General features: G+C 31.6%; 2 protein-coding genes across 7 annotated transcripts in view; one reads left to right on the top strand and one right to left on the bottom strand.

Annotated features, from left to right (window-relative positions):
• Inx3 (innexin 3) overlaps window positions 1–5,220 on the bottom strand; it is a 62,507-nt gene extending 57,287 nt beyond the window's left edge. The window contains exon 1 of the mRNA XM_014423014.2: window positions 5,103–5,220. The gene's annotated coding sequence lies outside the window, so the exon portion shown is untranslated. The remainder of the gene's footprint in view (window positions 1–5,102) is intronic.
• The window catches only part of spg (dedicator of cytokinesis spg), a 161,128-nt gene that overhangs the window by 71,232 nt on the left and 76,625 nt on the right, over window positions 1–13,271 (top strand). The window lies entirely within an intron of this gene.

The following is a 13,271-nucleotide window of genomic DNA, read 5'->3' as shown; positions in this document are numbered from 1 at the left end:
AAATAAAATAACATAATGATAAAATAATATATACAATAATTACACAATCGACCTGAGGATCCCTGAGCACACTCTATCCCACACGTGTGAGGGGTAGAGCAGAGCTCAAGAGATACTTACCTAAAAAAAAAAAAAAAAATAGAATTAAAGTTTCTATCTTTTAGGAAAATTAATCGAAAAGTTGGGACCTTCCGAAAATAGAGAACCTTTAATTGTATTTTTCGTAAAGGTGGTAGAAATGTATTAAGGACTACTGTGAAGTATACCATCGATATGTTACAAAGCCGAAGTGTAAACATTATAAAAACAAAAACAAACTCTGTTAAGAGTTATACTTTTCACAGCCTCCCTATGCCACCCAGAATAATCTTATATATGAAAGAAATAACGTTTTAGAAATATATACATACAACCTAATTCAAAAAACAAACATTTATTTTTCAGTTTTTCTTATCCTGCCTGCTAAATTTTAATGTAATATATCCTAAGATGATGAATTCTTATCACAGTGAGAGCAGCAGTAATAGATTACTCTTAATCACTGATTCACCTAAATGACTTAAGGAACCAATCTGAAAAGGACTCATTGTTTCCGAGAGACAATAACTCACTTTTATTCCTGAATATACTCAGGCAATAAAGTGAAGACATTCCAAACCCTAATTACCATATAACATTAACAATTTTTTCTGTGAGTCAATAGTGACGTCTTGTGGCGAGTTGTAAAGGCCAGTCTATGTTGGAAATTGAGTTGTTATTGTAAACAATAATATTCCTTGTCGTTCAAAAAGTTTCTTGTTCTAGTCCAATTTCATATTAGTGTAGTTTTTTTTTGTGGTAGTGGAAAGCTATCTAAATTTAACTGTTTGAAGATCTACTTTTACAACAAAACTTAAGAATTTAAATCGACGAAGAATATTTATCAAGTTACATAATGTACATATTATTGTGTATAATATAATATTATATTTATCATATTATATATAAATTATTAACCGAATTTTTCAAACTATGAAGGAGATGGTTGAAATTAATGGTTAATAACTATTTATTTGTCAATTTTTATCTCGCTTCGTAAGACAAAATAAGCTACAAAACAAAAAAGATACTTTGAAAATGTCGGTTAATAACTTACATAAAAGTACACTAAGGTAACGTTAAAAATTATGTAAATATAAATGGAAATAATATTATATAAAAATAAATAAAAACTGTATATTCCTTTTTGTACTTTATATTGTATTCTTATTTATAATCAAGTTCAAGCGATACATATGAATTCATTAGCGCATTATAATTGATTTATCAATTGTAAATTTATATCATTATTATTTCATTTCATAAGTTCTTCCAATTATAGTTTTTTTTTTAAATTTTATTATTTAGTTTTATTTTGTTAATGGAATTATTAGTATTATCCCTAAAAAACAATTCGTATTGTACTGTTCTAGCAGCCTCTTAAGAGCCCCAATAATCAAAAGTATAACTAACTCATATTTCATTGAGTTTTGTGAGGTGTAGATAGTTGACCGTAGATTTATAATTGGATGAGATGGTCTGGGGGGCAGTTTTTATTCGTGCCGACGCTTCGACCTGATTTTCAGTTCTTCATCAGGGAGATTTCGGCCGAGATTCTGGCTAAACTGAAACCACACCGTTTCTTCAGAAATCGTCACAAAACGTAAATTATTGTGCGCGATTTCTAGCAACTTACACTACGGATCGGAAAAATTAGCAATTTAAAATTGTTTTGAAACCAGACCTTATATGAGAATCCTTCTCTGAAAATACCTCCTTCATTTCAAAATCAATATAACAAATTCATTTATTATAACTATAAATGTAATGAATATTGAGGATTCGTCATCATAAACATTTGCATATCCATTCGGCTTTGGAAAGTCATATGCTAACATTTATTCTACAATCCTCACACAAGACTGAAAATACAGGAAACTGTACGTCGGTTTCGACTATTACAGCACTTACTAGACAAACGGTCCAAACTGGAAAAAAATTTACATGACAATTATAAGGCCAATCTAGACATACGGCGTTAAGCTTTGGGGTTCCACTAAACCTTCGAATACTTCTCGTATCCAATCCAAAATCCTTCGTGAAATCCTAAATGCTCCCTACTTTGTCACAAATAAAATGATCCACAAAGACCTTAATGTTCTATTTGTAACCGATCTAGCCCGAACCAGATATCAATCCTTCTATCACTAAATCCCTAACAACTCAAACCCATTAGTTTCTAATCTTGCTTCTTCTTTTATTCCGGACAATCCTACGAAGTGTCTGAAAAGAAGATGGCCTCGAGACCTTACATTGTAAAAATGTGAGTGCTACCGTTGGATAGTCTCTCTACATGCTTGTACCATACCGTTATCATTTCTTAAAATTTACTTGATGTATTTTATATATAGTTGTAAATATCAACAAATTAAAAAAAAAAACATTTTTTCCTCATTTTGAATAAATAAATAAAATAAGGCGTTAGAATCTTGAACATAATGTATATAAATTTTCAGTACATATTGTTCGTAGTATAGATATACTCATGGCTTACATCACATTGTAGCGAAGTTTACTAATTTTACGAAAAATACAATATTAAAGGTTCTCTGTTTTAGGAAAATTAATTGAAAAGTTGTATTTTTATGTAAAGTTAGTGGAAATACACTTAGCACCACTGTGAAGAACGCCATGTATATACTGATAATTTACACAAACATGTAAGTATGTCTTAAAACATGCGTTGTGATATGGCCTTACATTTCACCATATCCCACCGCTCGCTTCAGAGAACTGCTGCATTGGTCTAATCAAAGGCTGTTCGAAGAATTCGTCAAACTGGTTCCTTATTCTTTATTTAACAGATTTCTCCTCTTCGTCGAATTAAATTCCCTATGACTCAACTCTCTCATTTATACCCTCAAATTTTTACTTTTTTTCTTGTTTATTAATCGCCCAACGTTGGACTTGCCTCTAAACGCCCTGATGCTGGTAGAAACGTTTGTGTTCTTTATTATTCTCAGCCCTATTATTTTCTCTTCATATATAATATACAGTCCACTTTCAACTTATCATAAGACTATTATTTATTTTATAACCATTAACTTATTTTACAAAATAGTTTGAAAAACCTACTATCGCAGGAAAAACAGCAGTACTAAAAGATTTATTAAAAACCTGTTAGATTCATATAACTAATAATTTGTCATTTGAGTTATGGCAGTATGAAATTCTTAGAAATGGACAGAATGTTTTTAATTATTTCTTTTCATATTTTATTCTACAAATTATTGCCTACATTTTAACTTAGTTCTCGACTAACGTTGTAAAATTGAATCTATGAGCATTTCTATTTCTTTGTAACATTTGTCGTTTTAAATGGGACGCCTCATTCATTCAGTCAGCCAGAAGCGTCGTTTTCCGGTAAAAGAGCTTTTATCTAATCTAGTATTCACTACATAGAAAAATAACATACGCACTGCGTTCATAATGCGTTCTAAAAATAATCTGGAAATGGATGGTGAATTTAAAATATTTTACTAAACCTAGGCTCCAATGCGTAATGTTAACTTGAGTTTCGTAACTGGGTGGATCATTCAGTGTTTCAAGTAAAGCACCCTCTCTATTGTGTTACACACCTGTGAAGTTATAATATTAATGAAACGCGGCTTTTCTATTCTATTACAAGTAATATTATTAACTCAAATGAAGGGAAATATGCTTATGATTAATTATTACAGTTATCAAATTATTATTCAAGAAACGTCAAACCACATTTTTTTTTTCAGTCGATTACAAAACTTCATTATAGAAAAAAAAATCTACACCACTCATTGCATCCCTAAAAAGACTTACGTGGGTCGAAACGTCAACAGAAAGAAAATAAATAGTTGACAGTTATTTTACTTTCTACCTGACCGAAGCCCTAACCATTTAGACAGAAACATTTGTATGTATGAATACATCACAGGATTGTTTGAGAAATTCTTTTCTCATAAAAACTATTTGAAATAATATTTAACATTAAAATATATATTTATAAAGTTTCGTTCATAATAAAGTGATTATTTTCCTTCTAGATTTTACTTTGAGATCGCATGTTTTTTACATTTAAAATTTAATTTTCATAAATAAGAGATAAGTTTTATTGTTTTTTATAAAGTGAACGTTTTTTAAAACTTATATAAAGGTTGTACAGATACTGTAATCATTATAAAGGTACATGGATAATAATGGAAATAGTTTTACACAGTATACAATACACTATAATTCATATAACACACAGAAATAACTAATAAGCATTAAAGATAAATAGTTAAATAAAAATAATCCTGAAATAGAACTGTTATTTAAATGAAATATTTATTGTTAATTTTATTAGAAATAAACAACTAAATTTCTAAATTTCAGCTCTTAATAAACTATTTTAATTTTTATAAGATCTTGTTATTCTTTTAGTTCGCTACGTAGTATTTGATTTTCCTTTATAATAACAAAAACTATTCCTCAAGTAATACAAAGAGCCTAGACAGTGCCGCCTGCTCGCCAGACAAAGACTATCTGAGCTCTGGCCTTACGACAGGGGACCTATGGCGGACAAAAACCGGTTGTTCGATGGGTCTCTGCGCTTGCACGGATTTTGAACAGCTTTGAACCTTCAGATATGTAAATGGTTTATCTGAACATGTTTCATAATATTAATAGAAACTGTTTGTAAATAGTAATGCCGTATGGATTATAACAACTAAGAAAACCTGTACGTATTTATATTAAATATTGAAAGAACCCCGCCCATTTATATTAAAACCTTTATTCTATCTTTGTTTAATACAAAATATAATATAATATATTAACATATTATTAACCAAATAAACATAGGAGTAAAGTTGAAAGTGCTCGTTACTGTTGAACGAGACATTAAGAACAAGTATACAACATGCCAATCTAAAACTATACCTTATTAACCTAAATACATAAATATATTAAAAAAAACATGTACATAAAATAAATTTTTTAAATACTTAAAGAAATGAGGTAAAGTAGAAAAAATGTCTGTATAGTAGATATAATTTATTCCATTATACCTGTTGTAATATATCTAGGTGTCCGGATACTAAGCTCTCAGAGTCTACAAGCACTGTTTTAGGAACTAACTATACACAAAATTGAATATTACCAATCACTACCAAAGCCACGAACAGACTGAAGCCACCTGTTGATGCCATGTGGAGGGGAGAGGGGTTCTGGATTCGCGTATGATCGGCTGTCTTCGGCAAAGATCGTCATGGTGTAGTACTAGCAGTGGTCCAAGAAGGGAAAGCTGTGTTATTTCACCCCAATTTTGGTTACTTTAATAAACTACGTATGATTACTAGTCAATATTGATCAGTCAGGCAACTATAGTTAGGGGGAATAAAATATAAATTAATAAAATGATAATGCACCCTATTACGTTTCCAACAGAACATTGCACCATGTCCTTTTTCCATGTTCCTGCACCACATATCCCTTTTGTCCTTGAATTCATACCAACCAAATTCTCGAAATTCCATATAAACCTTTCCAACCATCCTAATCCTTTGGTTCAAACCTTATCTAGTTCCACCCATCCCTACAGCCCATCGAGAAAGTTGAAAAGGCAGTGGCCAAGAGACTTATTAAATTAAAAATGGACAATTGGAGTTCTACCAATGGTCAGATTCTCCACTCAAGTTGAATGTTTGCGACTTTAGCGCACTTGCTCAGCCTCCACTGGCTCATTACCAGTGATACGACGAGAGGGATGCGCTGGGATCTTTTGGGTTCTGCTCTATCCCTCACACGTGGGGGATAGATTGGGCTCCTGATCCCTGAATCTTCAGGTCGATTGTGTAAATATTGTATTTTAGAGTGTAAATATGACTATAGATTATATTATTTTATCATTATGTTATTTTTTTTCTTTCATACACATAGTTTGATTATGTCCATTTTGTTTATTCTTCTGTTTGTATATATTTTAAGAGAGTTTTTTTTTTTCATTCATTTATTTATTTTAGTAGGTATGAGATCATTCATCACAATTACCTATTGCCCACAACTGTGTGGCAGATTGTAATATCGATCAATAAATAAAAAGTATTTTAAATAAAAAAATAAATAAAATAAAATGATGATTTCTAATTGTTCGGATAAAACTTGTGGGTCATAACAAACTATATGTCAAGAACCATTATACATGCTAACACTGAAATTGAAGCTTGCTTAACCTAATATAAAGTAGTTAATAACGTCATCTTTGTAGGGGCAGTAGTTTTTATTACTGGAAGATTATTGATTGACCGTGTGTATAGATGAATGGAATATGGTCCCGGTACGGTAAAAAAAAACTCAAATAGTAGATAATTACACTATTTTATTGAGCCAACGTTTCGCCCCACGTTGCAGGGCTTCGTCAGGGCTAAAAAAGATACAAACACTATAGTAATAGAAAGGAAAAAATAAAAGAAAAAACATAAGTGTAAAATAACAGTTAAAATGTAAAAAAGTAAGATATAATAAGCTGGTTTAATGTGCAATGAAGTAGTTTATGACGTTTATATCCCTAGATGTAGTAGTTTTTATATTAGCTAAATGGTGCCAAAACCTCCAGTTTAAATATTTATAGATTAAAATAAATTCCAATAAATCCCACCAAATCACATTTATCCTTAGTCGTAAACCTTCGTCTTGCCCTACAGTATCTTTTAATAATACCCCACTCATTCTTGTTGAACAGATCCGTTACTTAGAACTAAATCTGGACAAACGACTGACATGGAATCCTCATACAAGACTGAAAAGACAGGAAACTGCTCGTCGATTCCGACTATTACAACATTTACTAGACAAACGGTCCAAACTTCCAATCCATTACAAAAGACTGATCTACATGACTATTATAAGGCCTATTTGGACATACGGAGTTGAGCTATGGGGCTCCACTAAACCATCTAATTCCTCTCGAATCCAATCCTTACAGTCCAAAATCCTTAATGCTCCTTACTTTGTCACAAATAAAATCATCCATCAGTACCTCAATGTCCCCTATGTTGCCGATTTGGCCAGAACCAGATACCAATCCTTCCATAATAAACTTCCCAACCGCCCAAACCAACTCGTTTCTAGCCTGGCTTCTCCTTCACTATCTAATAATCCTCCTAGGCGTCTGAAAAGAAGATGGCCTCGAGATCTTCTCCTTTAGAAATGTTTTTGGAGTTCTATCAATGGGTAGATTCTCCACATGTTTTTATCATGTCATAATATCACTTACAGCAAATTTACTTGATGTGTATATATGTATACAGTTGTAAATATCAATAAATAAATTATTAAAAAAAATATATTTGCAACAATTAATTGATTTTTAGTTCCGACTTTCGTTTTTTTATTTTTAGTTGCTATTTCATTTGCAAAATTCATATGTATTTACAAATATCATAGAGAATACTAACCCTACGAAGATACGTCATAATGTGCTTTATAGCACATTGTAGAAGATTATGATCTTTATATACTAATATTAAGATCATAATCTTCTACAATGTGCTTTATAGCACATTGTAGAAGATTATGATCTTTATATACTAATATTAAGATCATAATCTTCTACAATGTGCTTTATAGCACATTAAACTAGCTTTAAGTTGAGTGCTAATAGGCATCTGTACGTCACATGTTTCCTGAATTCCTTATAGATTTCCCACAATATCTTTTAGTACGTCCCATACAACATTTTTACGAAATTTTACTTTTAAAAAAACTATATCTCAACTAACTATTGAACGTTAATATCTCAGTTAGGAATCATATTTTAGCAAATTCACTCTTCTATAAATGATTTCCTATAAGACTTCTTGTATTGTTGGTAGTTTCGAAAATATGGAGTTCGGAATTAAAATTATTATTTTTTAACATTTTTGAAACAGCCGCCATTTTGTTTTCCATAACCATGCTTGGCATTCACAGCAATTTAGTCTAGTAATTATACATAGTTTTCATTAAAGTAATCAAAAATTGGGGTGAGATAACTGACCGGGCTCTTGTACCATTCGAAAAGGAGATTATTACCTCTAAATAGAAACGGGGGCAGTTTGGATGATATAGATGTTGGAGGAACAGGGTAGCTCAAACTTTGAACAGTGTGTAACCCTACACACTTCTACCACCGATGCTCCCATCTCTGTAACCCGTCCAAAAAGTATTCGGTGTTTTTCTCTGCAAAATAATTCTTCACGAAGGTTATCGCCTATGTCCTCCGAGCGCAATTTTTAGATCAGGGAAGAAAAAGAAGTCGCTTGGGCTTGATCCTGCGAACCGCTGAAGTGTGAGGCGGTGGAAAGAGTGAAAAGGATTTTCTTTTTCTGCAAATGTTCCCGTTTTTCCGCAAGTGCTGCCTTCAGCTTGTCAAGTAATTATGCGTAGTATGCTCCTGTAATGGTTTTCTTTTTTAAAGACAGTCGATTAAAATAACTCCATGACTATCCCAAAAAACAGTCGCCATCACTTTCCCAGCCGAGAAAACAGTTTTTGCTTTTTTGGAGCCGGTTCCCCTTTGCAGTCCACTGTTTGGCCTGTATTTTTGTTTCGGGCGTATAATGGTGGATCCAAGTAATTAATCGGCGCCTAAACTGCGCCAGCAGAGCGTTGGAAATGTTCATTCGAACACACTTTTGGTCTGACGTGAGCAATCGCGGCACCCAACGTGCGGAAATCTTTCTCATTTATTTACAGAGATGGGAGTATCGCTGGGAGAAGTGTGAAGAGTTACAACGAGACTATGTTGAAAAATAGAAAAAAAAAATTCAGAAAAAATGTTCTGTATTTTTGTTAGGTCGGAAACTTTTCAGATAGGTAGTTCAGTAGATAGGTTTAAGGTTCTGCGGTAACTGGAAAAATTAAATTGATGAGTAAATAAAAGCAAGGTTGAAGGGGGGAAATGTTTGTTATTTTTTAATTTCGAAATTGCTTATATCTACGCCTTCTGACAAAAAACTTAATAGTTAACAGTTACGCTATTATCATTCCCACTGTTCTTTATGGATGTGGCCTCTTACAGTAAGGGAAGAACAGCAACTTAAGGTTTTTGAAAATAAAGTATTACCTAAAATATTTGGACCGAAAAAGGAAAAGTTAATCGGAGAATTGAGAAGGCTACATAACTCTGAATTGAGGGACCTACACCCAGTAATTGTAATTCAGGTTATACCATTGAGGTTATACCAGTGAGCCGTGTAAGGTTGTGGGACTTAGCAATCAGAGGATCCATAAAATGTTCATAAACTCTGAACCGACGGGGAAACATCCGAAGGGTAGACCGAAACGTAAATGGGATGATTGTATTAAGACTGATTTAGTACATCTGAGTTTGGAGGGGCGTCACTGGACAGGAGTATATTGAGAGCGATTGGTCGTATCGGCATCGAACCTTAGAATTTGCTAAACTTTTATTATTATTTTTTTTTTTATGTAAAAATAGTAAATTTAATGAAAAAAATTTAATATTGAACTTATCTTAACTCGTTTGAAACAAAATGAACTCGCTAAATAGTTATCAAATGTTTGAAAAATACACAAAACCTAAACTACTTTGATTAACTTATAATATTTAGTTTTTTTATTCCTACAATGAAGGCTGAAAATATTTTAAATTTTCAAAATTTTTAATTAATTCAGAAACGAGAAATTTAAAACATTATATTATATTTGGAAGATTATTGATTGACCGTGTGTAAAGATGAAAGGAATATGGTCCGGGTGCGGTAAAAAAAACTCAAATAGTAGAATTATACTATTTTATTGAGCCAACGTTTCGCCCCACGTTGCAGGGCTTCAAATATTTTGAAAATAGCCTTGACGACGAAGCCCTGCAACGTGGGGCGAAACGTTGGCTCAATAAAATAGTATAATTCTACTATTTGAGTTTTTTTGACCGCACCCGGACCATATTCCTTTCATTTATATTATATTTATATTACTCCAAACATTGGGTTTGAATTCTTAATTATTTGAATTTCATTTATTTATAATTTAATCAGGAATAAAATAACTACATATAAATAAATTTTTAAACGCAAATTTGATTTGATGATCAGTTTTCAATAAAAATCACAGCTTAATTTAAATGGAAGATGGTCCGGGTGTGATAAAAATAGCTCAAATAGTAAATAAACTATTTATTGTGACGTTCCGCCCCACGTTGAAGGGCTTCATCAGGGCTAAATAAGAGACAACCAATTAAAATAATGTAACAAAGTTAGAGAATAAGATAACATGAAACAAAAGAAAGCTATGGTGCGACTAAACACCATGTCAAATATGTGAATTTTATTTTATAAAAATGAGCAAAATACATCTTATTTTATTTTTATAAAAGAATTTTACATCATTTCTTGTTATCTCATAATCTTTCTTTGTTACTTAATTTGTATTGTTTATATCGTTTTCAGCCCTGATGAAGGCCTTCAAAGTGGGCTGAAACATAGGCACATAATAAATAGTTTATTTACTATTTGAGTCACCTTGACCACACCCGGACCGTCGTCCTTTTATATACTACACACGGTCCATCAATGGTCTTTTAATTAGTATTTTTTTCAATAAAGATAATTTATACTGAAGAACTTTATTGCATTGCTGTGGCCGTCAGCTTGTGATTTCACATTCAGTCTCCATTTCCAATTATCGGCTCTTAACTATTGTAGGGCTAATAGAGATAGGAATTGTTGAGCTGGCAACTTCAACTATCTAACTAAATATTAATTCTTAGTTTCTTGACATATTTGTTTGATTTTTTAATGATCTCATGCAATTCGTATACATAAAGAGATGTTATTTCTTGCATAAAATCATCAAAATGTACAAATTCGTACAGTAACACCAAATGGGTACAATATAAGACAAGAATAATAGAAAAAGGTCCATTTTATTATTCAATTTCTCTCGAGATCTGGCTGAATCTGAAATTTGGGACCATAACATAACATAGGGAACATAGAGTGGAACGACACGGAAATCCTGCCTTCATACATGACTAATAACAATTTCTGTATGTGGGTAGTTAATTAAAAAAAAAAAACCGAAAGGAAATAACTGATATAGTTCTTGTGAGTTCTTATCGAATAGGAATAAACTTAACTAGAAACTTAGCTAAAGATGATTTCCTTAATTCTATGTAAAATTGTCTACGCTTGATGAATCAACAGGGAAATCAGAGAGAGAGAATTTAATTCTAGCCCAAAATATATTTGGTCATCCCATATGAAATGTCCTTTTTAATTATTTCAGAAATTAAAACTGGGATTATTGGACTGTTGTTGTTTACTACTTTCATGTTTACAGATTATAATGAGCCGCTATTAATCCTCTGTTTTTTAAAATAATATTTACTATCACTGTTTAGTCATAAAATATTATCATGTAAACGATTTTCGAGTATTTTTTTATGAGTTTTAATTTGGACTCCAGACAGCCCAAGGAGCAAGAAACGTCACCAGGACTTTTGTGGATGGGTGTCCTAATGAACGAACCATTCGTCGGTGGTTCGAAACGTTTTTAGCTGGTGACACAGATTTGGATAACCAACCCAGAGGAAACCCTAAATCAGCAATAAACGACGATGAACTTAGGCTTGGTGTGGAAGAAAACCCTTACCGAACAGTTAAAGGACTTGGAGCACAAGAGAAGAAAAAAGGCAGTTATCTCATTCCAATTTTTGGTACTTTAATGAAAACTATGTATAATTACTAGTCAAAATTCATGAGTCTGTCAAGGTTGAGGAAATAAAAAATGGCGGCTGTTTCAAAGCGATTAAAAAAAACTAATTTTTCATTCGGAGCTCTCTATATCTCAAAAGTTGGAACAACTCATGAAAACCTAAGAGAACGTTATTTAAAGAAGAGCAAATTTGCTGAAATATGAGCCCTAATAGAGTTATTTACGTTAAATAGTTTTCGAGATATAGCTTTTTACAAAGCAACATTTCATAAAAATGTATGGGATGTACTGAAAGATCAGTAGTTAGTGAATTTATTTTGAAAAATCTATATCTCAAAACCATTTGATGTACAGATGTCTATTAGCACTCAAATTAAAGCTAGTTTAATGAACTATGAAGTATTTTATGATGTTTATCTTCATAGGAGTAATAGTTTACATGAAATTTGCTAAAATAAATTGATTTATAGTTGTTCGGACAAATTTTCATTTGCCAAATTTTTATTCATATGTGAATATCATAAAAACTACTACTCCTACAAAGATAAACATAATTAACTAATTTTTAGTAAATTTAACAAGCTTTAATTTCGCACTGGCAAACATCTGTATGTCCAATGGTTTCTGAAATGAAGTTTTTTATAAATCAAACTTATTGTCCGAACAACTATTAATCAATTTATTTTTTACTACTAATTACTAATTTACTAGTATTCCTACGAAGGTAAAGGTCATAAACTTATTTATAGTCCATCAAACTAGTTTTAATTTGAGTGCTAATAGACATCGGTACGTTTCATAGTTCCTGGCATATAGATTTCTCAAAATAAATTAGCTAACTATAATCTTTCAGAAGATGTTTAAGAAATGTTTCTTTTTAAAAAGCTATATATGGAAAACTATTGGACGTAAATAGCTCTTTTAGGGCTAATATTTCAGTAAATTTACTCTTCTTTAAATAATGTTCTCTTAGATTTTCTAGTGTTTTTGGTAGTTTTTAAGACATAGAGCTCCGAATAAAAAATTAATGTTTTTTTTATAGGTTTTGAAACAGCCGTCATTTTTTATTCCCCCTACTTTGCAGACTCATCAATTTTGACTAGTAATTATATATAGTTTTCATTAAAGTAATCAAAAATTGGGGTGAGATAACTGCCTTTTTTTCTTCCCGGCTCTTGTACTATGTGGTAGACACTTTAGGGCCATTGGTAAAGTTAGAAATGTAGATCTAAGGATATCTCAGACCTAATACACCACATTTTTCGAAATGGCCGTCGATAATATTTTTAGGTTTATAGCCAATAACTTCAAATGTATTAGAAGTAGCATGAGTTTGTAACTCAATAAAATTTAAAGGATTAAATTACGCAAATTTTTATATATAACAAGTATCTATGGAGGTATATTTCAAAGGATTTTTTACATATTTTGGTTGTTTTTATGGGGGTGTGTGCTTTCAGAAATGGCTAGATCCTTCATTAAGTGCTAAAACAACAGTTCCTTCAGTATTTAATAGGGGT

Source organism: Halyomorpha halys, unplaced genomic scaffold (genome assembly GCF_000696795.3).
Source record: "Halyomorpha halys isolate HHAL.00 unplaced genomic scaffold, Hhal_1.1 Scaffold399.1, whole genome shotgun sequence".
Lineage (NCBI taxonomy): Eukaryota > Metazoa > Arthropoda > Insecta > Hemiptera > Pentatomidae > Halyomorpha > Halyomorpha halys.
Note: the sequence above shows the minus strand (reverse complement) of the source record. Positions and strands in the feature narration are given on the sequence as shown.